General features: G+C 41.8%; 1 long non-coding RNA gene across 5 annotated transcripts in view; it reads right to left on the bottom strand.

The window, feature by feature from the left end:
* Positions 1 to 25,947, bottom strand: part of LOC110261275 (uncharacterized) — a 67,155-nt gene extending 41,208 nt beyond the window's left edge. For 4 of the 5 annotated variants that reach the window (XR_014806161.1, XR_014806162.1, XR_014806160.1 and 1 more), the window contains exons 1-2: positions 25,857 to 25,947; positions 23,941 to 23,979 (exon numbers count right to left, since the gene is read on the bottom strand). This is a non-coding gene — a long non-coding RNA (uncharacterized LOC110261275). Of the gene's footprint in view, positions 1 to 23,940; positions 23,980 to 25,410; positions 25,553 to 25,856 lie in introns of all 5 variants that reach the window. The other variant, XR_014806164.1, reaches the window with a different exon arrangement.
* Between the last annotated feature and the right edge of the window lie 297 nt (positions 25,948 to 26,244).

The raw sequence follows: 26,244 nt of genomic DNA, 5'->3' as shown, positions 1-26,244 counted from the left end.
TGGATTAAGAAGAAGCTGTACACATACATAATGGAATACTACTAGGCCATAAAAAGAACAAATAATGCCATTTGCACTCTCATACTAAGTGAAGTAAGAGAATGACAAATACCATACAATATCATTTATATCTGGGATCTAATATACAGCACAAAATGAACCTATCTACAGAATGAACCTATCTACAGAAAAGAAACAAACTCATGGACGTGGAGAACAGACTTGTGGTTGCTATGGGGGAGGGGGAGGGAGTGGGATGGACTGGCAATTGGGGTTAGTAGATGCAAACTATAGCATTTGGAGTGGATAAGCAACGAGATCCTCTGTATAGCACAAGGAACTGTATCTAACCACTTGTGATAGAACATGATAGAGAATAATGTAAAAAAAAGAATGTATACATATGTACAACTGGGTCACTTTGCTGTACAACAGAAATTGACAGAACACTGTAAATCAACTCTAATGGAAAAAAAATTTTTAATAAAACAAATGGGACCTAATTAAATTTAAAAGCTTCTGTGCAGCAAAGGAAACCATTTTTTAAAAATGAAAAGACAAGGAGTTCCAGTCATGGCACAGCAGAAACTTATCTGACTAGGAACCATGAGGTTGCAGGTTCGATCCCTGGCCTTGCTCAGTGGGTTAAAGATCCGGCGTTGCCATGAGCTGTGATGTAGGTTGCAGATGCAGCTCGGCCCGTGTTGCTGTGGCTCTGGCGTAGGCTGGCGGCTACAGCTCCGATTAGACCCCTAGCCTGGGAACCTCCATATGCTGCAGGTGCGGCCCTAAAAAGACAAAAAAAAAAATGAAAAGACAACCCATAAATGGGAGAAAAATCTCTGCAAACACAGCAACCAACAAGGGATTGATCTCCAAAATATACAAATGCCTTACGCAACTATATATATTCTCTTTCTTACTTCACTTTATATATATATGTAAAGCCCACTGAAAAAGTGGTCAGAAGACCTAAATAGACATTTCTCCAAAGTGGATGGCCAAAAGGCATGTGAAAATATGCTCAACATTGCTAATTACTAAAGAACTGTAAATCAAAACCACAATGAAGTATCACCTCACACCAATCAGAATGGCCATCACCAAAATGTCTACAAACAATAAATGCTGGAGAGGGAGTGGAGAAAAGGGAATCCTCCTACACTGTTGGTGGGAATGTAAACCGATACAACTACTACAGAGAACAGTGTGGAGGGTCCTTACTAAATATAGGTACCCTGTGACCCAGCAATCCCACTTCTGAGCATATATCTAGAGAAAACCGTAATTCAAAAAGATACATGCACCCCAATGTTCCCTGCACCACTATTTATAAAATAAACAGCCACGCCATGGAGACACCTAAATGTCCATCGACAGAGGAATGGAGAAAGAAGATGGGGTACGTATATATAATGGATTGCTACTTGGCTATAATAAAGAACAAAATAATGCCATTTGCAACATGGATGGATCTAGAGATTACCATATTAAATGAAATAAGTCAGAAAGAGAAAGACAAATGTATATCACTTATATGTGGAATCTAATAAAAAATGATACAGTAATTCTGTTGTGACACACTGGGTTAAGGATCTGGCATTGTCACTGCAGCACCTCAGGTGGCTGCTATTGGCCTGGGTTTGCTCCCTGTCCTGGGAGCTTCTGCATGACTAGGTGTGGCCAAAAAATGATACAAAAGAACTTATTTATAAAGCAAAAACAAGCTCACAGATTTCAAAATCAAATGTAAGGTTACCAAAGGGGAAACCGTGGGAGGGAGAGGGATTAATTGGGAGGATTAACACACACGTACTACTATATATAAAACAGATGACTCACAAGTGCCTACTGGATAGTATAGGGAGGTCTATTCAATGTAATAACTGATATGGGAAAAAAGAATGTATATATGTATAACTGATTTACTTTGCTATAAATCTGAAGATAATACAACATTGTAGGAGTTCCCATCATGGCGCAGTGGTTAACGGATCCAACTAGGAACCATGAGGTTGCGGATTTGATCCCTGGCCTTGCTCAGCAGGTTAAGGATCTGGCGTTGCTGTGAGCTGTGGTGTAGGTCGCAGACTCGGCTTGGATCTGCTGTTGCTCTGGCTGTGGCAGAGGCCGGCAGCAGTAGCTCCAATTAGACCCCTAGCCTGGGAACCTCCATATGCTGTGGGAACGGCTCAAGAAAAGGCAAAAAGACAAAAAAAAAAAAAAAAAAAAAAAAAAAAAAAGTAAATCAACTATACCCCAATAAATTTTTTACTTAAAAATTAAAGAAAAAAAGATTCTTCATAGCAGCACAGTAACTACATTTAAAAAAAAAAAAAGGAAACAAGTATCTTTAACTCTTTAACTGAACAATGTAGTCTAGTCATAATTTTTGGATATAATTATGAAAAGAGGTGAATGACCATAAAAATGGATAAATACATTGTGATATATCGGTTTAATCAAATATTTTAAGAAGAAAAAACATACAGCTCATGCATCATGATTCTTAGTAATTTAACATTAAAAATTTTAAACATATATCAGAAGGCTACATCAATATAGTACAATAATTCATTTGGGCTAGTGTATCAACACACTACAGCCTGGGTAGTTTACAAACAACAGACATTTTTTTCTTACCGTTCTAGAAGCTGGAAGTCTAAGATCAAAGTGTCAGCATGGTTACATTGTGGTGTGAACCTTACTCCTGGTTCATAGCTGGTGGCTTCTTGCTGTCATGGTGGGAGGGGCAGAGGAGCCCTCCGAAGCCTATCTGTGAAGACACCGATCCCATTCCTAAGGGTTCCAACCTCATGAGTTTCACAGTGCCCAAAGGCCACACCTCCTAATACCATGATCTTTGGAGGTGAAGATTTCAACATATGAATTTGTGGGGGGCATGTTCAAGCCATAACGATCAACTATGATACCATTTATCAGAAGTTTTTAAAAACAAAACTATATAAGACACTCTTTAAATATGCTTACAGGAATTCCCATTGTGGCTCAGCAGGTTAAGAACCCAACATAGTGTTTGTAAGGATGTGAGTTCAATCCCTGGCCTCGATCAGTGGGTTAAGGATTTGGTGTTGCCACAAGCCACGGCATAGATCACAGATGCAGCTTGGATCTGGTGTTGCTGTGGCTATGGCATAAGCCATAGCTGCAGCTCCGATTCAACCCCTAGCCTAGGAACTTCCATATGCTGCAGGTGCGGCCATAAAAAGAAAATAAATTAAAAAATAAATATGTTTACAAACAGGTATGATACAATAATTAAAGCAAGTGATGAACTGTCAACTAGATAAAATAGACAAATTGCCTGAAATATACAAAATAACAAATTCAGCACAAGAAACAGAAAATCCAAAATGCACCACATCTATCAAAGAAATTCAATTTACAATACAAAACACTGCCACATAGAAGGTGGTAAAATTATGAAAGCAAGTTCAAGATAGTGATTATGTCTTGCAGAAAGCAAGAAATGTACAGATTGAAGTCAGATATTGGTTGGTAAACTCCTGTTCTTGCACTGGCTGATGGTGTTCACGATACTCTTTCTAGAGGAAATAAGTAACTGAGAAAAGTTTAAAAAGATACCATGGCAGTGCACTGACAAATGATGAGAGTGTGTCATAAACTGTTTACGATTAATATAAACCTATACACCTGTGGTCAATTATAAATGTTAGAAGCCATCATAGTATCGTGCTTAACATCAAGTTCCTGGGGAGAATCAGCCCAGGCTCACATTCCAGCAACACTCCCTTGCTAGTTTTCTGCCCTTCAGCAAGCCAAACTTCCACAAGTTTCTGCTCCCTCACTGAAAAATCAGAGTACAAAGGGAGTCTCTCTCAAAAACATATCTGACAATGAACTGAAACAGTGCATATACAGTGCTTAATATGGTACAAACACCAAAAAAGCAACAAATGCTTGTTAATTATCCTGTACACATACAGCATGGACATGGGACACTATATGCACCAGTTGAAGTTGCAGAACTAAGTTGAGGTGGATCATTCAGAGAGACTAATTACAGCAAAAAGAGGACAGGGCTGTGAGATGCCAGACAAAGCCAGTTTTGAAGAGTATGAAGCAGTGAACAATCCAGTCAGAACTGGAAAAGATGGACCACTGGAACTAAGTGCTACTTGAGCTTAGTTGCAATAAAGTGGAATGGGTTTCTGCTGCATCAAAAACCAGTACAGTAAGGAGTTCCTATTGTGGTTCAGAGGGTTAGACTAGTATCCATGAGGATGCACGTTCAAATCCTGGTCTCACTCAGTGAGTTAAGGATCTGGGGGGTAGGTCACAGTTGTGGCTCAGATCTGGCATTGCTGTGGCTGTGGCATAGGCTGGCAGCTGCAGCTCCGATTCAACCCCTAGCCCAGGAACTTCCATATGCCACAGGAATAGCGTTTAAAAAACAAAAAACAGTACAGTGTAGTGATAAAGATTGTCACTTCAGTTCAAATCCTGCCTCTACCAAGCACAGTCATCTTGACTGCCTCTAAATCTCCACTTCTTAATCTGAAAAACTGGGAGACTCCCAGTTCCTAATTCACCGGCCGTCATGTGGGTAAACAAAATGCCTGTAAGGTATTTAGCATAGTGCCTGGCACAGGCTGAATGATCAGTATACTGTGAGCCATTTCCACGATTGTTATTACTGTTGTTACCTTTGGCAATTAGGATAAAAGGGGTAACCTACTGAAGAATGGTTTTAGTGCTGTGGTTCTGAGCCACCTCACCACTGGGCTTCAGAAAGGAAAGGGGACAAAACCAAGTGCTGATGAGAGTGTCTAGCAATGGGCACTCTCTCACACAGCTGGTAGGAGTGTGAAAGGGTGTGGCCACTCTGTGGAACCACTTGGCAGTTTCTGTTCAAGCTAAACGTATGCGTACCCTAAGACCCAGTCATTGCTGCCTTGTTTCCCGACAGAAACGAGTACTTATATACGTACTTGTATCTATAAACATAACATGAATATCAGATATAGGAGAAAGTTAAAATCACAATCACAGGAGAATGGACATACTTACAATGAGGTACAGCTGAGTATTAAAAAAGAAAGAGCTGAACCACAAGAATGACACTCTAAAAAATAACAATGATCAAAGAAGACAGACACAACAGAAGAAACTGTGGGGTTCCATTTAGATAAATTAAAGAACAGTCAAAGCTGCAGTGATAGAGTAAATATTGGTTATCTCTAAATTGTAGAAGAAGGTATGACTTGGTCTCTGATGCAAGAAGTGGCCATGGCAGGGGCAAGACGTCTTCCACAAAGTCGGGAAAGGAAGCTACAGGTATCGAACAAATAGAGATGACCTGTGTAGCTGAGGAACAAGAAAGAAGGGCATGAAGTAGGTTGTATTCTGAGACATCACTGGCTCAGGGACTGATGAACGACTGGACCAATGGCTGCATGGGTGGGAGAGCTGGTGCAGGAGACAGAGCTGAGCAGAAACACACACCAGATGTGAACCACCCTGTTGGCAGTGTCTTGGCGTCATCATGGCAAAAGATGAGAAGAGTTTAGACTAGGATGTTTGTGGTAAAGCTCCCGGAGGTAGTGGATTCACTAGATATGGAAAACAAAATAAGGAGATTGACGATGGCTGCACGTTGGGTTAGATGGAGGCAGTGTGTTAAGGGTTTGTACAAGGTCTTTTCCCACTTTCTCAATTGTCTGAATGACAGGGCCATCCACGGAAACTGTGGAGGATGGAGGAGTGGGCAAGATCATGATTTCCTTCTTAGGCACTAGGTATTTCACGGAACATGTGGAATATAATAGCAAAGTAAGTATTCGGAAGAGACTGTTGGGCTGAGGAGGGCGTTAAAGACACATCAACTGACAGAGCAGCACAAGGAAGTAAGAAAGGATAAGACCACAACTCTGCAGTGGTGCCAGTCAAGACACTTGATGACTCCAGCTGTTCTCAGTGATGTGGGCCAGACAAAGCCAAATACTGCCTTAAGGTTTTATAGAAAAGGAGGGCCAGGAAGATAATGCAGCTAAAGATTGCTTCTCTCTGAGAAATGGGAAGATGGATGGATGAATGGATGGGAAAGTATGGGATGCAGAGTATAATAGTAATACAGGAATAGTAATACAGGAAAGTAGAATAGTAATACAGGAAAATTATACCACCAAAGGAACACAATAATTTTCCAGTTACCAGTCAAAAAGAAATTGAGATCTAAGTATTGATGGCCAAATAATTAAAAAATAATCATCTCAGAAAAAAACTGAATGAGCTAAAAGGAAACACAGCTTAGCAAAACCAGAAAAAAAAAAAAATACATGTTCAAAATAAGTTAAATGAAGAAATAGAAAATTTAAGATAGAACCAAGCATTTATACTGGAGCTGAGAATACAATGACAAATCAAAAATTCAGTAAAAGTTCCCTTGGTGGCTCAGCAGTTAACTAACCCAACTAGGATCCACGAGGATGCAGGTTCAATCCCTGGCCTCGCTCAGTGGGTTAAGGATCCAGCATTGCCATGAGCTCTGGTGTATGTCACAGACATGGCTCATGTCCCCCATTACTGTGGCTGTGGCATAGGCTGGCAGCTGTAGCTCCAATTAGACCCCTGGCCTGGGAACCTCCATATGCCACAGTTGCAGCCCTAAAAAGCAAACAATAAAATAAAATAAAATAAAATTCAATAGAGAGCTTTAAAAGAAGACTTGATGAGGCAATAGAACATGTGAATTCAAAGGCAGATCATTTGAAATTATCCAGTTAGGGATTAAGAAAAAGAAAACAGAATGAGAGTGAAACCAATGGGACTTAATAAGAGCCATCTAAAGAACCAATATATGCATTATGGGAGTCCTTCTAGAAGGAGAAGATAAATGATAATAAGCTTAATTTTGCATGCCGTAAGTGTGGGATGATACATGCAAACTACTAAAAGAAAATACTGCCAACCACGGATACTTTACCCAGCAAATGATCCTTTAAGAATGAAGGAGAGGAGTTCCAGTTGTGGCTCAGCAAAAACGAATCTGATTAGGATCCCTGAGGATGCAGGTTTGATCCCTGGCCTCGCTCAGTGCATTAAGGATCCGCCACTGCTGTGAGCTGTGGTGTAGGTCACAGACGCTGCTCGGATCTTGTGTTGCAGTGGCTGTGGTGTAGACCCGCAGCTACAGCTCCAACTTGAACCCTAGCCTGGGAACCTCCATATGCTGTGGGTGCGGCCCTAAAAAAGATGAAAAAAAAAAGAATGAAGGAGAAATCTAGAGGTCGTTATGCTCAGTGAAGTAAGCAAGACAAGCAAAAGACAAATACAATATTATATCATTTGTATGTGAGATCTAAAAAAAGTCAATCTTATAGAAACAGACAGTCGAATGGTAGTTGCCAAGTGTTGGTAAACATAGATGTAAAAATACTCAACAAAGTACTAGCAAATGATATTCAACAGCACTTGATTGAGATTTATCTCTAGGATGCAATGGTGTTCAACATATGGAGGTCCCATCATGGCTCAGTGGTTAACGAAGCTGACTAGTATCCATAAGGATGCAGGTTTGATCCCTGGACTTGTTCAGTGGGTTAAGGATCCGGCATTGCTGTGAGCTGTGGTATATGTCCCAGACATGGCTTGGATCCCACGTTGCTGTGGCTGTGATATAAGCCCACAGCAGTAGCTCTTATTAGACCCTTAGCCTGGAACCTCCATATGCCGTGGTGCGGCCTCAAAAAGACAAAAGACAAAAAAAAAAAAATGCAGATCAATAAAAGTGATATATCACATTCGAATGAAAGATAAAACCATACGATCATCTGAATAAGATGCAAAAAAAAGCATATGACAAAATTTAACATTCTTTCACGATAACCACTTTAAAATGAGGTACGGAAGGAACTGACTTCAACAAAGTAAAGGCCCTATATGACAGGTTCACAGCTAACAACATACTCAATGGTGAAAAGCTGAAAGTTTTTCCTCTAAAATCAGGAACAAGACCAGGGTGCCCATTATCACCATTTCTAGTCAGCATCATAGTAGAAGTTCTTGCCAGAGCAATTAGGCAACAAAAAGAAATAAAAGGCATCTAAGTTGGAAAAGAACTTAACAATTTAGTTTCTGCAGATAACATAATATGATATATAGAAATCCTAAAGCCTCCACCAAAAAACTGTTAGAATTAATAAATTCAGTAAAGTTGCAGGATACAAAATTAGCACATAAAATCTAGTTCCATTTCTCTACACCAACAACGATCATTCTGAAAAAGAAAATCCCATTTAAATAGCATCAAAAACAATAAAATACTTAGGAATAAACTTACTCAAGGAGGTGAAAGATCTGTGCACTGAAAAAGTGAAAATAAAGTGAAAATAGAAACAAATCCAAAGATTGATGACATAAACAAATGGAAAGTTATCCTATGTTCATGGATTAGAAGAATTAATATTATTAAAGTCCCTAGATTTAATACAATACCTATTAAAATTCCATAGCAATTATTTACAGAAATAGCAGAAATAATTTTAAAATTAAAATGGAACCATAAAGACCCCAAATAGCCAAAGCAATCTTGTACAAGAACAAAGGTGACAACATCTACCTCTTGATTTCAAAATATACTGTAAATGTATAGTAATAGAAACAGGATAGTACTGGGATTAAAACAGCCATATAGATTAATGGAAAAGAAGAGAGAGCCCAGAAATAAACCTATGCACTTATAGGCAACTGATCTTTGCAACAGTGCCAAGAATACACAATGGCAAAAGGACAGACACTTCAGTAAATGGCATTGGGAAAGGAAAACAATTTTTCCTAATTTGGCTAAAACTATATGACTCTGTTTTCTAGAGGACATTCAGTCATTCTTCCCATCACTTGCTAATATTTAGGAAACTATTAAGTTTCAGATTCTCCCTAGGATTTGTGATTCAGTGGACAATGGATGGAGAAGTTATGTCCCGGAACACATAAATCTTATAACAGGTGTACACATTAACTCTGTGTATATAATTAATTATATACAGATTACTCCAATTAACTATGCTAGGCTCTTCAATGAAGAAATCCAGAAAATAAGTGTGGTAAAGGAAAATATTTTGTTTGGAGATTTGGAAGAAGCCTCTCACTATCAAAGTTCATGATGGATTTTCTAAGCATAATTCAGGTGCTTCTGACATTAGGACAATCAACTGGAAGAATCCTATGGAAGTCTCGTGCAGCCTCAGCGTAATGGTAGCAATCTGACGTGTTTTGAATATAGAGACATGGCAGGATATGACACTGGAAAGGAAAGCGACAGTTCTGAATAAGCACTTGGCATAAAGCAAGAATTCTGAAGCTTGTCTTAAGACAAATTACAAGCTAATGAAGGAGTCCAATCAGGTGAATGAAAAATGAACTTTATCAATAATGTCTTATTTACTATATAGTCAATTACTATAACCTGCTTTAGTTAATTGAAAACAGATGTTTTTACAATTTTGGTATGCATTAAAATATTTTATTATTGACTGATCCTCAAAGAAAATGCTTTTTTAATTTTTTTACTGCTGCACTTGCAGCACATAGAAGTTCCCAGGCTAGGGGTCAAAGGAGAGCTGCAGCTGCAAGCCACAGCAATGCTGAATCTGAGCCGCACCTGCAACCTACACCACAGCTTGCAGCAACACCAAATCTTTAACCCACTGAGCAAGGCCAAGGATGAAACGTACATCCTCACAGAGACTAATCAGGTTCTTAACCCACTGAGCCACAACAGAAACTCTTGAGAATGTATTTTAAATTTATTTATTTATTTATTTATTTATTTATGTCTTTTCTAGGGCTGCTTCCCATGGCATATGGAGGTCCCCAGGCTAGGGGTCGAATCGGAGCTGTAGCCGCCGGCCTACGCCACAGCCACAGCAATGTGGGATCCGAGCCGCATCTGCAACCTACACCACAGCTCACAGCAACGCCGGATCCTTAACCCACTGAGCAAGGCCAGGGATCGAACCCGCAATCTCATGGTTCCTAGTCGAATTTGTTAATCACTGTGTCTTGGGAACTCCGAGAATGTGTTTTAAATTTCTAAAGATTAGCACTGAGAGTGACATCCCAAAGTGGCAGTGTAGGAAACCCCAGCCTCTGTCCTCCAACAAAGTTCACTGACATGTAGAAGAGACAGCCAGGAACAAGGAAGTAGAGGCTATCAACATCAGTTACACAGCAGGAGCAATCATGGTCCCCAATGAGCTGCTCTGTGGACAACCCAGCAACTTTCGCGACTGAAGAAACCAATGGCAGCAGAAGCACCACAGACGCCTGCAGATCTCAATGGTTTTAGACCCATCAAAGTTTGCTGATGCCAGCTGCCTAAGCCTCTGTTTCCTGCCCACTACACCCACAAGAACCCACAATGACAGCTGGGCCAGGCCTCTGTGACTGCAGACACAACAGCCTAAACTCCCAATGCCATGCACATGCTCAGGGCTGGCCTTTCCACCTGTGCATGTACACACTCCCTGCCAAACACCTATCAACAGTCTCTGTTACAGTGTGTAAACCTGAAGCAAGATCCTGTAACTACAGAATATGGCCAAGCCCCCTGCCCGGCCACCCCACCCCCACCCCCCAGCCGCTTGTAGGCCTGGATTCAGCCCCATCTCCTATTACAGGTCTACATCACAGGGCTTACTACAACCAGCCTTCTGAGCTATATACCTTCATCGCCTGGCCCAAACCCCCGTCATTGGCCTGCAGTGCTGTGGCACACGGATAGGGAGATCCTGCAGCCAAAGTAGTGCATGTGGACAGCCAGGGCCTCCACAGCTGCTTGGGAACTCGGATATGACCCTATCTCACTGACCTGCACTACCAGATTCACCTGAAGCCTGCTCCTCCAGCTGTATGCCTGCACACCCCCAGCCTCTTAACCTGGCCTCCACTACCATGCACCCACAGCAACACACAACCTCCACAGTTGTAGACACTGACAGCAAGGGCTCCTGCAGCAGCTGGTGCACTCACATTTGACTCTGGCCCTTGCAACTTGCCTCGGCCCCTACCACTATCTATGTGTCTACAACTGGCCCTCACAGGTGGGCATGTACACATATACACAACCAGCTCTGGCCATCGCCACTGCCTGCCTTGGTCCCCAGCCACTGGAACTGGAGGCACTGCTGAAGACCTCTACAACCCTTACAGCCTCTGTGGACTCCCTGCATCACTCACCAATGTCCACATAGTTACTGATGCCACATAACCCAGAAGCCTTAGATGATTTACCATTCCCACCCAGACCAAGAGAGAACACACATCTTTACACTTCATGCCCTGCACCACTAGACCAGGGTCTCAACATGCTCCAGCATGTCCCCACCTGCAGGTGAAGTTCTTTCCTTTCCAAAGTCAGTCCGCAAAGTCAGAAAAGTTGACTTCTTCAAATGCAAAGAAGACACCCATGAAAAGCTACAGGGGTCATGAAGAATCAGGGAAACATGATACCACCAAAGGGACACAGTAAACATCCTATAACTGACTCACACCAAAAAGGAGCATGACTGCCTCATAAATATTTCAAATAGTTGTTTTAAAGATGCTCAGAGAACTACCAGAGAACAGTTTAACAAAAGTCAGGAAAACAATACAAGAACAAAATGAGAAGTTCAAGACAGCATTTTAAAAAAAACAGCAAACAAATTTTGGAGCTGAAGAATATAACTAAATTGAAGAATTCAACAGACAGCTTCAACATCAAAATGAAGCAGTGAGGAGTTCCCGTCATGACGCAGTGGAAACGAATCCAACTAGGAACCATGGCCTCACTCAGTGGGTTAAGGATCCGGCACTGCTCAATCCCTGGCCTCACTCAGTGGGTTAAGGATCCGGCACTGCTGTGAGCTGTGGTGTAGGTCGCAGACACAGCTTGGATCTGGTGTTGTGGTGGCTGTGGCACAGGCTAGTGGCTACAGCTTCAATTCGACCCCCAGCCTGAGAACCTCCATGTGCCGTGGGTGCGGCCCTAAAAAGACAAAAAGACAAAAAAAAAAAAAAAAAAAAGAAGCAGTGAGTTCAAAGACAGATTATTTAAAATTATTCTACTGGAGGGACAAAGAGAAAAAAAAGAATAAAAAAGAACATTCAGAACTACAGAATGCATGGGACACCATTAAGAGAAGCAATTTATGGATCACTGGAATAACATAAGGAGAAGAGAGGCAGAAAGAAGTATAAAACTCTTTAAAAGAAATTATTTCTGAGACCTTCTCAAACCTGAGGAGAGATTCTCATCCAAACTCATAAAGCTAATAGATAAACCAAAACATTTCAATCTAAAACAATCATCTCTAAAACACATTATGATTAAATTGTGTAAATTCAAAGACTAAGTGAGAATTTTAAAAGCAGCAAGAGAAAAAATTTTCTCTCATACAAAGAACCCCATAAAACCCAGCAATGCCACTCCTGGGCACACAGCAAGAAAAGATAAAAATTCTAATTGGAAAAGATACAGGCACGCCAATGTTCACAGCAGCACTGTTTACAACAGGCAAGGCATGGAAACAACCCAAGTGCCCACCAAGAGACAGTTGCTTTAAGAAATACACAACACACACATATACATATAATGGAATACTACTCAGCCACAAGAGAATGAAATCTTGCTGTCTGCAGCAGCATGGATAAACCTAGAGAATATCACAGTAAGTGAAGTCAGACAGGAAAGACAAATATTATATGATATCATTTTTATGTGGAATCTAAATAATAATACAAATGAATTTGTTTACAAAATAGAAGTAGATTCACAGACATAAGAACAACCTTATGGTTACCAAAGAGGAAAGGGAGAAGGGAGAGAGATAAATTAGGAGTATGGGATTAATAGATACAAACCAATATACATAAAACAGATAAGTAGTAAGAATTTACTGCATGACACAGGGAACTATATTCAACATCTTGTAATAATCTATAATGAAAAAGTCTGAAAATATATATATATAAAACCAAATCACTTTGGAGTTCCCTCTGTGGTACAATGGGTTAAGAAACTGACTGCAGTTACTCAGGTCACTACAGAGACACAGATTCAATACCCAGCCCAGGAACTTCACAGGCCACAGGCGTAGCTAAAATAACATAAAGTAAAAGATCCTTTCAGCCATTTTGTCTTTTGATTGGTAAATTTATTCCATTTACATTTAAAGTAATTATTGATAAGTGTGTGCTTATTACCATTTTGTTAATTGTTTTCTGGCTGCTTTTCTAATTCCTCTTTTTCCTTTCTTCTCTCATGGTTTCTGGTTTTCTTCAGTGTTACTTTTAGATTCCTTTTATACAGCACAAGAAAATTCTAATTGGAAAAGATACATGTACCCCAATGTTCATAGCAGCACTGTTTACAATAGGCAAGACATGGAAACAACCCAAGTGCCCACCAAGAGACAGGTGCTTTAAGAAATACACACAACACACACACACATACAATGGACTACTACTCATCGTGCCACTCCCTCTGGTCTGCAAATTTTCTGATAAAAAATCTGCTGATAATCTTACGGGTCTTGCTTTAACATAACACGTTTTTTTTTTTTTTCCTTGTAGCTTTTAAGATTCTCTCCATGTCTTTAACTTCTGACACTTAAATTATAACGTGACTTGGTGTTGTCTCTCTCAGTACTTCTTATATGGAACTCTCTGGGTTTCTTAGATCTGAGTATTTGTTTCCTTCCCCAGGTTAGGAAAGTTCTCAGTCATTATTACTTCAAATAAGTTTTTACCCTGTTTCCTTCTGGGATCCCCATAATTGCAAATGTTGGTTTGCTTGAGGTTGTTCCTTAAGCTGTCTTCACTGATTTTTTCATTCTTTTTTCTTTATGATGCTCTGATTGGGTGACTTCCACTTTGCTCTCTTCAAATTCACTGATCCTTTCTTCTGCTTCATCTAATCTGCTATTGAAGCCCTTTACTGTATTTTTCATTTCAGTTATTGTATTCTTCAGCTGTCTAACTTTTGTTTGGTACTTTCTTGTATTTTCTACCTCTTTGTTGTAATTCTTACCTTGTTCATCTGTTCTTTTCCTGAGCTCAGAGAGCACTGCTGTGACCATTATTTTGAAATCTCTATCATGTAAATCACTTATCTCCATTTCATTAAGGCCTTTTCTGACATTTTTTTTTTTTTTGGTCTTTTTTTTTTTTTTTTGCCTTTTCTAGGGCCGCTGTCATGGCATATGGAGGTTCCCAGGCTAGAGGTCGAATCGGAGTTGTAGCCGCCGGCCTACGCCAGAGCCACAGCAACACGGGATCCGAGCCACGTCTGCAACCTACACCACAGCTCACGGCAACGCCGGGTCCTTAACCCACTGAGCAAGGCCAGGGATCGAACCCGCAACCTCATAGTTCCTAGTCGGATTTGTTAACCACTGTGCCACGATGGGAACTCCCTTTTCTGATATTTTTATCTTGATCTTTCATTTGGAAAATATTCATGTTTATTCCTTTTCCTTGATTCTCTATGGTTTATATGCATTAAATAAAATAGTGACCCCTGTCAGTCTTGACACAGGGAACTATATTCAATATCTTGTGTAGATGAGTGAACTCGTGTAGATGAGACTTATTATCCAACTCTGCCTTACTTCTTTGTTTTCTCAAACCTTTGTGATTTTCTAAGTGATCTACTTTATTTTTAAGTGGCTTCTAGTAGTTGAAGGTGTGCCAAGACCTGTCAGTGTCCCAAAGGGGAGGATCTCAGTCAGCACCTAGATTCAGGCTGACTAGAAGCCAGATGCCCACACAGCAGCTTTTAAAGTATGGAAATATATCTCTTTCAAAGGAATACTGAAAGATGGCTGTTTCTGTCTGCTTCCTCTGCACTGAGTGTTGGGTAATAATAACCAGTTAAGAACTCTTTCTTTCTTTGCTACTATTCTGTTATGAATGGCATGAACACAAGCCACCAAAGCAAAGCAATCACAGGACATCTCCTGAGTGGCAGCCACAAAAACTGGGAAACCAGACAGGTCTACAAGCTCCCCACTGAGAGACACCAGCCTTCTGTAGTGCAGCAGAGGAAGAGCATGAAGATAGCAACCATCTTCCAAGGTCTCTGGAGAGGATTATAGTCTGCCCTTAGATTTATGTTTAATTTGAAGCCTGCCCCTTAGGCCACAGCTAAGAAGATAAGCTAATAGGCCTCTTTCAAGAAAGACTAGGCTTTTCAGTATGTTGCATCACTGCTGTGCCCTAGGGGTAGTAGCTGATTAAGAACCCTTTGTTACAGTCTTGTGGGACACCTAAAAGTATTAGTCCTACTAGCATCAAGCAATCTAGAGGTGTCCCCTGGACTGCAGCCACAAAAATATAGATGCCAGATGAGTTTACAGGACATACAATAAGTTGAGTGAGGAAGAAGGAGATTACAGAGATGTCATCCATTCACGTCTGTCCCTGGAAAGTGCCTCATTAGGCTCCTAGATGTGTGCCAAACCAGATAAAGTCTCTCAGGCCAAAGCTCCAGGGCAAGCAAATGAGCCTCACAGGAAGAGGGGATGTGTTCAGTCACCTAGGGATGGTAGCCAGCCAATAAGTTTCTGTTTGTTACAATCCTACTAGATATATTAACATAAGTCCAGCTGATCACCAGAGCCAGGCAATCTAGAAGTGTCCTCTGGGCAGTAGCCAAAAAAAGCCAGACAAGGGTACAAGTTCCTTTCTGGGAGGTACCAGCAAGCTGGAATGAGGCAGAGGGAAAGCACAAAGATGGAGCCCACTGACCTCAATCTTTAGAGGGCATTTCAGTATGTTCCTAAGTGTGTGATAAATTAGATGCCTGCTCCTCAAATCAATGCTATAAGATAAGCAAATAAGTCTCTTTCACACAAAGTCTGGGTGTTTTTCAGCCATCTACTTCTTTCACAAGCCCTAGGTGAGTTCTCAGCATGAACTGTGGGTCTCATGAACAAGCCCCATTGGCTTTCAAAGCTAGTTGTTTTGGGGGCTCATTGCTCAAGTGCTGGTTGATGTGTGGTTCAAATATTCTCTCCTCAAGGAAAAGCTCAAGGTTTTGTGTTTCCTTACAATTCTAAGTCACCATGCTGGGGGTTGCACTTATAGCAAGTTTGTGTCTCAGCCTCTCCTACCAACTTTGATGTGGGTTATTTTTCTCTTTCACTCAATTTGTTTGCTGCTCACTCAATAGTTGGGGGGGGGGTGTTTTCAAAGGAAATTGTTTCATATTCAGCTGTAGATCTGGTGTATCTGTGGGAAGAGGTGAGTCTAGGATCCTCCTACATTGTCATCTGAACTTCCTGCTAGATGTATTTTTAAAAAATATCTACTCTTGGAGTTCCTGTCGTGGCGCAGTGGTTAACGAATCCTACTAGGAACCATGAGGTTGTGGGTTCATTCCCTGCCCTTACTCAGTGGGTTAAGGATCCAGTGTTGCAGTGAGCTGTGGTGTAGGTTGCAGACGCGGTTCCGATCTCGCATTGCTGTGGCTGTGGCATAGGCCGGTGGCTACAGCTCCGATTCAACTCCTAGCCTGGGAACCTCCATATGCCACGGGAGCGGCTCAAGAAAACACAAAAAGACAAAAAAAAAATCTACTCTTTCTCATTATCCCAACTTAAAATTGGTAAGTAGATTCTAAAATTCATATGGAGGTCCACACAGTGCAAGGCGATCCCAAGAATGGCCACCAGTGTCTATGTCCCCAGGATAAGTCACCACCACCCCTTACCTCCTGCATCTTGGGGAGACTCTCCAAGACCATCAGATATAAGGAAATTTTTTTAAAAGATTTATAGCAATTTGGTAAATTATTCCTCTTTAAGCAGAATCGAAACATTCACCTTTTTCTCCCGACCTGATCTATCTGGAATTCAGAAACTCTCAGAAATAAAATCTCTACTCCCAGAGGAAGATATCAAGTTAGATGTCAACCTCCACACATGTCCACAATTCTCAAAGGCTTAGTGGGATTTTCTGGGTTAGGAAAGGAAGTAGGGACTCCTTTGTTCAAGACAAGGAAACTTCTGTGGTGACTGCTGAGGTGCCAACTAACTTTGCTATGATCAAAGCTGAACTCCTCTCTCTGCCTATTTCTGAAAAAGGCTTGAGGCTGAGCTGCTATAGATTCTCTGGATTTCTTAGGACATGGACTGACCTGCACTCTCCCATCCTGCCAGACCTCTTGTACAAACACCTCTACTTTAAGAGTTCTTCTGTATCATCCATAAGATAAACAAACAATATCCCACTCCCCTAATACCAAATAAGGAGAAAAATAAAATTCATATGGAAATGCAAAGGATTCAGAATAGTCAAAAGAAATTTGAAAAAGCACAAAGTTGAAAGACAATATTACCTGATTTCAAGAAACACCATAAAATTATACTAAAACTAAAAAAAAGACTTTAATGGAGTTCCCACTGTGGCACAGCAGAAACAAATCTTGACTAGTATCCATGAGGATGCAGGTTCAATCCCTGGCCTCGCTCAGTGGGTTAAGGATCTTGCATTGCTGTGAGATGTGGTGTAGATCACAGACTCAAATCTTGTGTTGCTGTGGTGGTGGTGTAGGCCAGCAGCCACAGCTCCAATTGGACCCCTAGCCTGGGAACTTCCATATGTCATGGGCATGGCCCTAAAGAGCAAACAAAAAAAGACAAAAAAAAAAAAAAAAAAACAACTTTATTTGCAAAAATACAGATGAAATAAGTACAGAAAAAGTAACACATATGTGATCAACTGATTTTTAAGAAAGATGCAAAGGCAATTTAGTGGAGAAAGGACAGTTCTTTCAACAAATGTTGTAAAGCAATTGGATGTCCTTTAAAAAAACAAAAAACAAAAACAAAAACCTGACCCTAAACCTCACATAGTATACCAGAATTAACTCAAAGTAGATTATAAACCTAAAACTGAAAAACCTCCATTAGGAAGCACAGGAGAGTTTTCTCTTGGTTAGACGAAGACTTCTCATATACAATCAAAAACATGTTTAATAAAAGGAAAAAGTAATATATTAGACTTTATCAACATTAGAATTTCCTGCCATAGGAAAAATTGTTAAGAGACTGAAAAACCAAGCCAGAGGCTAAAATGCTATATTGGCAAATCTCATCTCTGATTAGACTTGAATCTAGAATTTAAGAATTCTAGAAACTCAAAAAATACATCAGAAAAAAATTTTAGTAGGCAAAATATTTGAGAGACACTTAACCCAAGAAAAGAGAAGGATGGTGGTAAGCATGTATAAAAATTCTAAACACTAGCCATTAGGGAAATACAAAACAGAGTCACAAAGGAACACCACTACACACCAAAGGAAATGGCTACAACTAAAAAGACTGCCCATACCAAGTGCTGGTAAGAATATGGAACATTAAAATTCTCAGACACTGCTAGTGGTAATGTAAAATGGTATAACCACCTTATCAGTGCATAAAAAGATATACATACACTTACCCTTTGATTCAATGTATTTATTATGTTTTTTACTTCCTGTATGTTTTAATGTTTTGCTATCTTAAAGAGCTTATTGTCCAGGGAAGAGACCACCCCTCCCTGGGCTGTCCCATTCTTGAGACAGCAAAGGGTTTAGCCAAAAGTACCTCTCTACTATAAAACCAACCAGTTCAAATCTATAGCGCTAGCCACCAATTAACTCACATACCAAGCCGGTATTTCCCCTGCCCTAAATCAGAAGGCCAGGTACCAGACCAATCTCATAGATCAAGACCTGCTGTAATTATTCAAGCTGGCCAGTCCTAAACTCTTTACTCTACCCTGCCTGGCCTCTCCCATGGAAACCTCAATAAAGGCCGTGGCCTCTGCTTTCCCCTCACTCTTTTCTGCCTCCTGACCAATACTGGTGCTCTCTCTCCACATGGCCCTATGTTCTCTTTTCCTTACAAAATGTAATAAATTTTTCTTTCAATGCTAATAACCTGTGTTGACACTCAGTCACTGCATAAATTAAAATGCTGTGGGCACAAAGGAGACACTCAAGCTTTTTACTCTTAAGTCTTAGACGCTGAATAAAAAAAAGGAAGCAAAGAGGAGTTCCCACTATGGCCCAGCGGGATCAGCAGCATCTCTGGAGCACTAGGATGCAGGTTCAATTCCCAGCCCTACACAGTGGGTTAAGGATCTGTCATTGCCACAACTGCAGTATAGGTCTCCACTGCAGCTCGGATCTGATCCCTAGCCCAGGAATTCCACAACCCTTGGGGCAGCCAAAAAAAATTTAAAAATAGGAGTTCCCATCATGGCTCAGCAGTAACAAACCTGACTAGTATCCATGAGGACACAGGTTCGATCCCTGGCCTCACTCAGTGGGTTAAGGATCCAGTGTTGCTGTGAGCCATGGTATCGGTTGCAGACATGGCTTGGATCTGTGTTGCTGTGGCCGTGGTGTAGGCCAGCAGCTACAGCTCCCATTTGACCCCTAGCATGGGATGTTCTATATGCCATGGATGAGGCCCTAAAAAGACAAAAAATAAAATAATTAAAATAAATAAAAAGAACAAAGAGCATCGCTCATCATCCAGTTATGCAAAGGTTAAGTTGCAACCCCCTGCAGTCACTCAGCAACAGTATGCACCAATAGGGGAATTAGGATGAAAAAACAAGTTAAGATACATATCTCAGGGAGAATTTTAATGACCCCAGGGGAATATCAACTTTATCTCAATAGATCTTTCAAAAAATGGTTTCAGGAGTTCTTGTTGCTCAGTGGGTTAAGAACCCAACACTGTGTCTGTGAAGGTGCAGGTTCGACCCCTCGCCTCACTCAGTGGGTGAAGGATCTGGCATTTGCCACAAGCTGCAGTATAGATTGCAGACGTGGCTCATATCTGGTTTTTGCTGTGGCTATGCTATAGGCCAGCAGCTACAGCTCCAATTCAACCCCTAGCCCAGGAACTCCCATATGCCATAGGAAGGAAGGTAGGAAAGGAGGAGGGAGCAAAGGAGGGAGGAACAGAAAAGAAAAATAAAAAGGTTCCACATACAAATATGGATTTCCTGCTTCTCTTGAAAAGCTAGAAAATTTGACAAACATATTGATTTGACCATAACTACCCTCATCCCTTTGTGGAAGAGCCCTACTTCAAGGGAAGGAAAGACTAGCAAGCAATAAAGACTGAGTCACAAAAGTCACATGCTTGGATGACAATATCTTCTCTCAGTCTCCATTTTCTTGCCTAACAGTGACTTTGAGGTAATCAGCTCAAGAAGTCCCAGGAATCTAGAAAACTTTTTAAGATTATTTGCTCTCCCAGTGACCTTGTCCATAGGAGAGATATAAATCTACAAGTCCTGAGAACATCTATACACGCTCATCCCTCACAGCTTTAGTGACCAAAGTATTTCTCGCAGCATCTTTAGACAGGGTACATCCTCTTTAGCTTGCTCCCAACTATTTATCACACCCAGTGTGTGAATGTAATTATGGTGGACTCCAATAACCACTCATGATTTCCTCCAAGAAACCAGGGATGGATACAGAGGTCTATCTTACCTGGGCACACTGGGTGACCTGATGCACATTTGCCAGCAGGTAGAGGTGACATAGCTTCTGCCACAGGTACTGGTAATGATTTAACTCAGGCAAGGGCCTTGGGGAGGCCAAAGAGCAATACAGATGCTGAGAGCCTCCCACTTAACCAGAACTTAACCAGTGGGAATCTCTCCATTGTAGATGTTCAGATATATGAGATAAAACTTTTTTTTATATATATAATTTTTTTTTATTTTCCCACTGTACAGCAAGGGGGTCAGGTTATCCTTACATGTATACATTACAATTACATTTTTTCCCCCACCCTTTCTTCTGTTGCAACATGAGTATCTAGACATAGTTCTCAATGCTATTCAGCAGGATCTCCTTGTAAATCTATTCTAGGTTGTGTCTGATAAGCCCAAGCTCCCGATCCCTCCCACTCCCTCCCCCTCCCATCAGGCAACCACAAGTCTCTTCTCCAAGTCCATGATTTTCTTTTCTGAGGAAATGTTCATTTGTGCTGGATATTAGATTCCAGTTATAAGTGATATCATATGGTATTTGTCTTTGTCTTTCTGGCTCATTTCACTCAGTATGAGATTCTCTAGTTCCATCCATGTTGCTGCAAATGGCATTATGTCATTCTTTTTTATGGCTGAGTAATATTCCATTGTGTATATATACCACATCTTCCTAATCCAATCCTCTGTCGATGGACATTTGGGTTGTTTGCATGTCCTGACTATTGTGAATAGTGCTGCAATGAACATGCGGGTGCATGTGTCTCTTTTAAGTAGAGTTTTGTCCGGATAGATGCCCAAGAGTGGGATTGCAGGGTCATATGGAAGTTCTATGTATAGATTTCTAAGGTATGAGATAAAACTTTTGAACAATGGCTACTTTATAGAGATTACTCTCAGAACTTCTCCCTAGTGTCATTCTCACTGACCAAAGAGCAAACATCCTGCACTGCAAAGACCATTCTCCAGCTTGAACTTTCTGGTAACAAGTAAGGAAAGACCATTAGCTTCAGGCTTTTTTACAAGGTGACTTCTCTGATGTTTAATGAGGCTAGATTTGTGGCTAAGGAATGCCCCACATGGAGTTCCCACTGTGGTACAATGGGATCAGCAGCATCTCTGGAGCGCTGGGACGCAGATTCGATCCCCAATCCAGCACAGTGGTTAAGGATCCAGTGTTTCCAGAGCTGTGGCGTAGGTTGCAACTGTAGCTTGGGTCTGATCCCTGGCCCGGGAACTCCATCTGCTGTGGGGTGGCCAAAAAAAAAAATGTCCCACATTCCATGGCATTCATTAGGCCGTTCTCCAGTGTGTATTATCTGGTGTTGAACAAGTGTGGACTTAAGGCTGAAGGTTTCCCACATTCGTTATACTCATAAGGCTTTTCACCATTGTGAACTCCCTGGTGTAAAATGAGGCTGGACTTTTTGCTAAAAAATTTCCCACATTTTGTGCACTACGGATTTTCACCAGTGTGAACTCTGATGTACAATAAGACCAGAGCGTCAGCTAAAGAATTTCCCACACTCAGTGAACTTACAATGCTTTTCTGCAGTGTTTATGCTTTAGTGCCAAACAAGTGTGATTTTGTGACTAAAGATTTTTCCACATTCACTATACTTATAAGGTCTTGCCTCAGTGTGAATTCTCTGATGTTCAATAAGGCCAGAGCTTTGCCTAAAGCATTTCCCACATTCACTGCATTCATCAGGTACTGTGGATTCTCTGGTGCTGATCAAGTCTGTATTTCCGGCTAAAGCCTTTACCACACTCACTACATTCATGAGGTCTTTCTCCAGTGTGAATCTCTTATGTTAAACAAGTCTATGTTTACAGGTGAAGACTTTCCTGAATTCACTGCATTTATAAGGATTTACTGTGATATGAATTGTATGGCGTATGATAAGGTTGGAGCAATGATTAGGACAAAACCTAACTCCTAATATTCTCTCTTGAAACTTACTTCTACAACTGACCTCCTCATTCCAGTTGATGGCATCTCCTTCCTTCTGCAAAGGCCAAAATTTGTATTCCTCCTCTCTCTACATCAAATAGTTTTGTTGGATCTACTTTAAAAACAAATCCAGGAAGATGTGGTACATAGATACAATCGAATATTACTCAGCTATAGAAAAGAATAACATAATGCCATTTGCAAGCAACATGGATGAACCTAGAAATTATCATACTAAGTGAAGTAAGTCATACAGAGAAAGACAAATATCATATGAGATCACTAACATGTGGAATCTAACAAAAAACAAAAGAACTTACAAAACAGAAATAGACTCAAAGATTTTGAAACCCAATTTATGGTTACAAAAGGGGAAACATGGGTGGGGCATAGGAATAAATTAGGAGGTTAGGACTGACATATACATACTACTACGTATAAAATAGGTAACAAGGACCCACTGTATAGTACAGGGTAATTTATTCAATGCTGTATAATAACTTATATGGAAAAATAATCTGAAAAGGAATGGATATATGTATATGATTTACTTTGTTGTACACCTGAAACTAATACAACTTTGTAAGTCAACTATACTGTAATAAAATTTAAAAAAAAAAAAATAGGAGTTCCCGTCATGGCGCAGTGGTTAATGAAACCGACTAGGAACCATGAGGTTGTGGGTGATCCCTGCCCTTGCTCAGTGGGTTAACAATCCGGCGTTGCTGTGAGCTGTGGTGTAGGTCACAGGTGCGGCTCAGATCCCACATTGCAGTGGCTACAGCTCCTATTCGACCCCTAGCCTGGGAACCTCCATATGCCATGGGAGTGGCCCAAGAAATGGCAAAAAGACATAAATAAATAAATATATAAATAAATAGACCCATGCTTCCCTCCCCACCCCTTCATCCACAGCCACTACCCTGACCCAGCCACCAACCTGGTCAAGCTGTTACCATTCTCATCTAGAGTACTGCAGTAGCCTCCCTTACTCCTATTGCCTGTTCTCCACTCTGGGCCCAGAGAAAGTCTATTAAGACCTGATTCAGAGTTCTCTCCTCTTCTACATCAAATCTTCCAAGGCTCCCAGTACCCTCAGCATAGAGGCACTATTTCTCAGCCTGCCATTTCAGGCCTGACTCCTGCATCCTGGCTCTCTGATCCCACAAGAAGTAATGGAGAACTATGGTTGCCACCTAGTCTCACTTCTAAGCATTTGCACCTGTACCTGTAATACTGTCTACAGGACAGTACCTGTAATACTCTCTATAGGACAGTCTATTGGTGGCCAGAAATCAGGACCTCTCAATATAACCCATGGCCTGAATTCAGATCTTGAGTCTTGAGAGAGGCGTCAAAAGCAATGACAACAGCAGAGTGGCAGGCATAGAGTCCCGGGACACATCCTGGAGACCATGAATGGAAGATGGAGAGAGTGAGGGCCTGAGACAATCTTTACTCACCTGTGCATGGCTCATAAATGCTTCTGAAACCATGGAAACCTGTGGGAAGAGAGAGAACTGTGAGTGAAGGGCATCCCTGCTGGGGTCTTGAAGGCTGATCCAACCCCCTAAGCCTGCCCTGAAGCAAAATGACCTCCAGCTGACTATTTTTCACTTCCGGATTTCAGTCTTGATGCTGCCTCTTACTAGCTGTGTAACCTTAAACTAGGATTCACTCTTCCTGTGCCTTAGTGTCTTCACCTATAAAATGGGCATTAGAATGGTACCAACCTCATAAGACGCTGTTGGTATCAAATGCCTTAGTGTATGTCAAGTGCTTTTATTTTGCACAGAATTAAGGCTTTGTCAAAATTTTCAGTGCAAAAGACTTGATGGGTTTTGAAATTTTATATTTGTGTTATACTTATCTTTTAAGTATTTAAGAAAATGTAATACTTAAGACTTTTTAGTGCCAATACACTGCTTTATAGCATATTAAGATGTGAACCGAAATATTACGTGCTTGCATAAATGTGTTAGATTCATACATTTCAGCGTTTAATTGCCTACCTGTATCTCCACATTTAGAACACTGATCTCTTAGTGTTGCAAGGAGTGGCTGTTTCATAAACTCCTAAGTTAGAAATAGGGAAAGGGGCTGAGTGGATGCTAGTCTTCTAACCTTAAAAGTCTCATAATTGGATCACTTCTCCCAGTCTACATACACCTATCTGCTCCAGCGCCCCATGGTAATTCTCATAGTCTGTTTGCTGTAGCCTCCACAATATCACCCCATAGCCAATATCATCATCAATCCTACTCCCCCACTCCCCATCCCCACCTTGCCGCAGACTAATCTCAGTATCATTTAGCGACCTTTTGTTTTATTTTATTTTTGTCTTTTCTAGGCCCGCACCTGGGGTATATGGAGGTTCCCAGGCTGGGGGTCCAATCGGAGCTGTAGCCGCGGACCTACGCCAGAGCCACAGCAACATGGGATCCGAGCCGGACCTGCGACCTACACCACAGCACATAGCAACGCCGGATCCTTAACCCACTGAGCAAGGCCAGGGATCGAACCCGCAACCTCTTCGTTCCTAGTCGGATTCGTTTCCCCTGCGCCCCGACGGGAACTCCCAGCGACCTTTTAAAATTCTAACTCAGGAGCCCTTGCGGCTCAGTGGGTTAAGAACCCAACAAGTACCCATGAAGGTGTGGGTTTGATCCCTGGCCTCATCAGTGGGTTAAGGATCCAGCGTTGCTGCAAGCTAAGGCGGTGATCGGCTCCGATGTGTGGCTGTGGCTAGGCTGGCAGCTACAGCTCTGATTTGACCCCTAGCCTGGTAACTTCCATATGCCACAGGTGCAAACCCAAAAAGAAAAAATAATAATATAATAAAATTCTAACTCAGATCTAGTCTCTGTGCTCACAACCCTCCAACGCCTTCAGAATGTTGGCCAAGCTGCTGAGGCAGCTACCATTCCACATACGGCTTGTCCATTCACAATGTTTCCCGCATGCTCCTCAGTCGCGATTCCATTGCTCAGCACATGCTGGTCCCTCTGCATGTAACAGTTTTCTCATCACGGTGGGTGTCAGAAATCGGGACTTCACCCAAGAATGCTCCACTGTCTTGAACAAAGGAGACAAGCTGAAGTGGCTTGAGCGGCACCCCTCATTCGAGGCTTTAGGATTCAAAGGTGGGGGGTCTGGGAAGGAGAAGGCCTAAGGCACAAAAGATCAACCTGCGTTGGGTCGCCCGAGGACCTGCGGTGAAGCGAAGCCGGAGAGGCGGACGACCAAGCCCAGGTTATCTCAGGCTCAGTCAAACCCCAACCCCAGCCCGTCCCGGGCGCAGCCACTCTGCTCCGAGCCACAGACCCGAAGCTATGAGCTGTGGGCAACGTCTCCTCTAGCGCCTTCCCGCTCACCTTACCTCAGGCCGGACCAAGAGTGCAGAACTGGATCAACCGGACCGACCCAAAGGTCGCCAAAGTGACCCTCTTCAGGTGGACGCCGGAAACCCCGCCAGAACAGGTTGCGCAAAGTATTTAAAGCGGCTTTCTCCTTGGCCTTCATTGGCGCAGTGCCGTGGACGCGCGGCGCAGAGACGTCTGGGTAATGTAGTTCCCGCTGGGCCGATGGAGCTTGGCTAGGGGCCCCCTCTCCAGACCTCTGGGCCCAGGCCAAGATCCCCCAAGCGAGAGGCTCACCGAAGTGGTGCCCGCAAGGACCCATGTAGGGATGGGGTCTCACTTCATTTAAAGGGACGAACGAAGATTTCCGTGGAGTGTAGTCTGCAACCGATCACAGGAATGTTTAGA

Source organism: Sus scrofa, chromosome 6, assembly GCF_054392235.1.
Source record: "Sus scrofa isolate SSC_HxYL_T2T_F1_AM1 chromosome 6, Sscrofa_HxYL_maternal_Yorkshire_Landrace_v2.0, whole genome shotgun sequence".
NCBI lineage: Eukaryota > Metazoa > Chordata > Mammalia > Artiodactyla > Suidae > Sus > Sus scrofa.
This window is presented reverse-complemented; position numbering and strand designations above follow the sequence as displayed.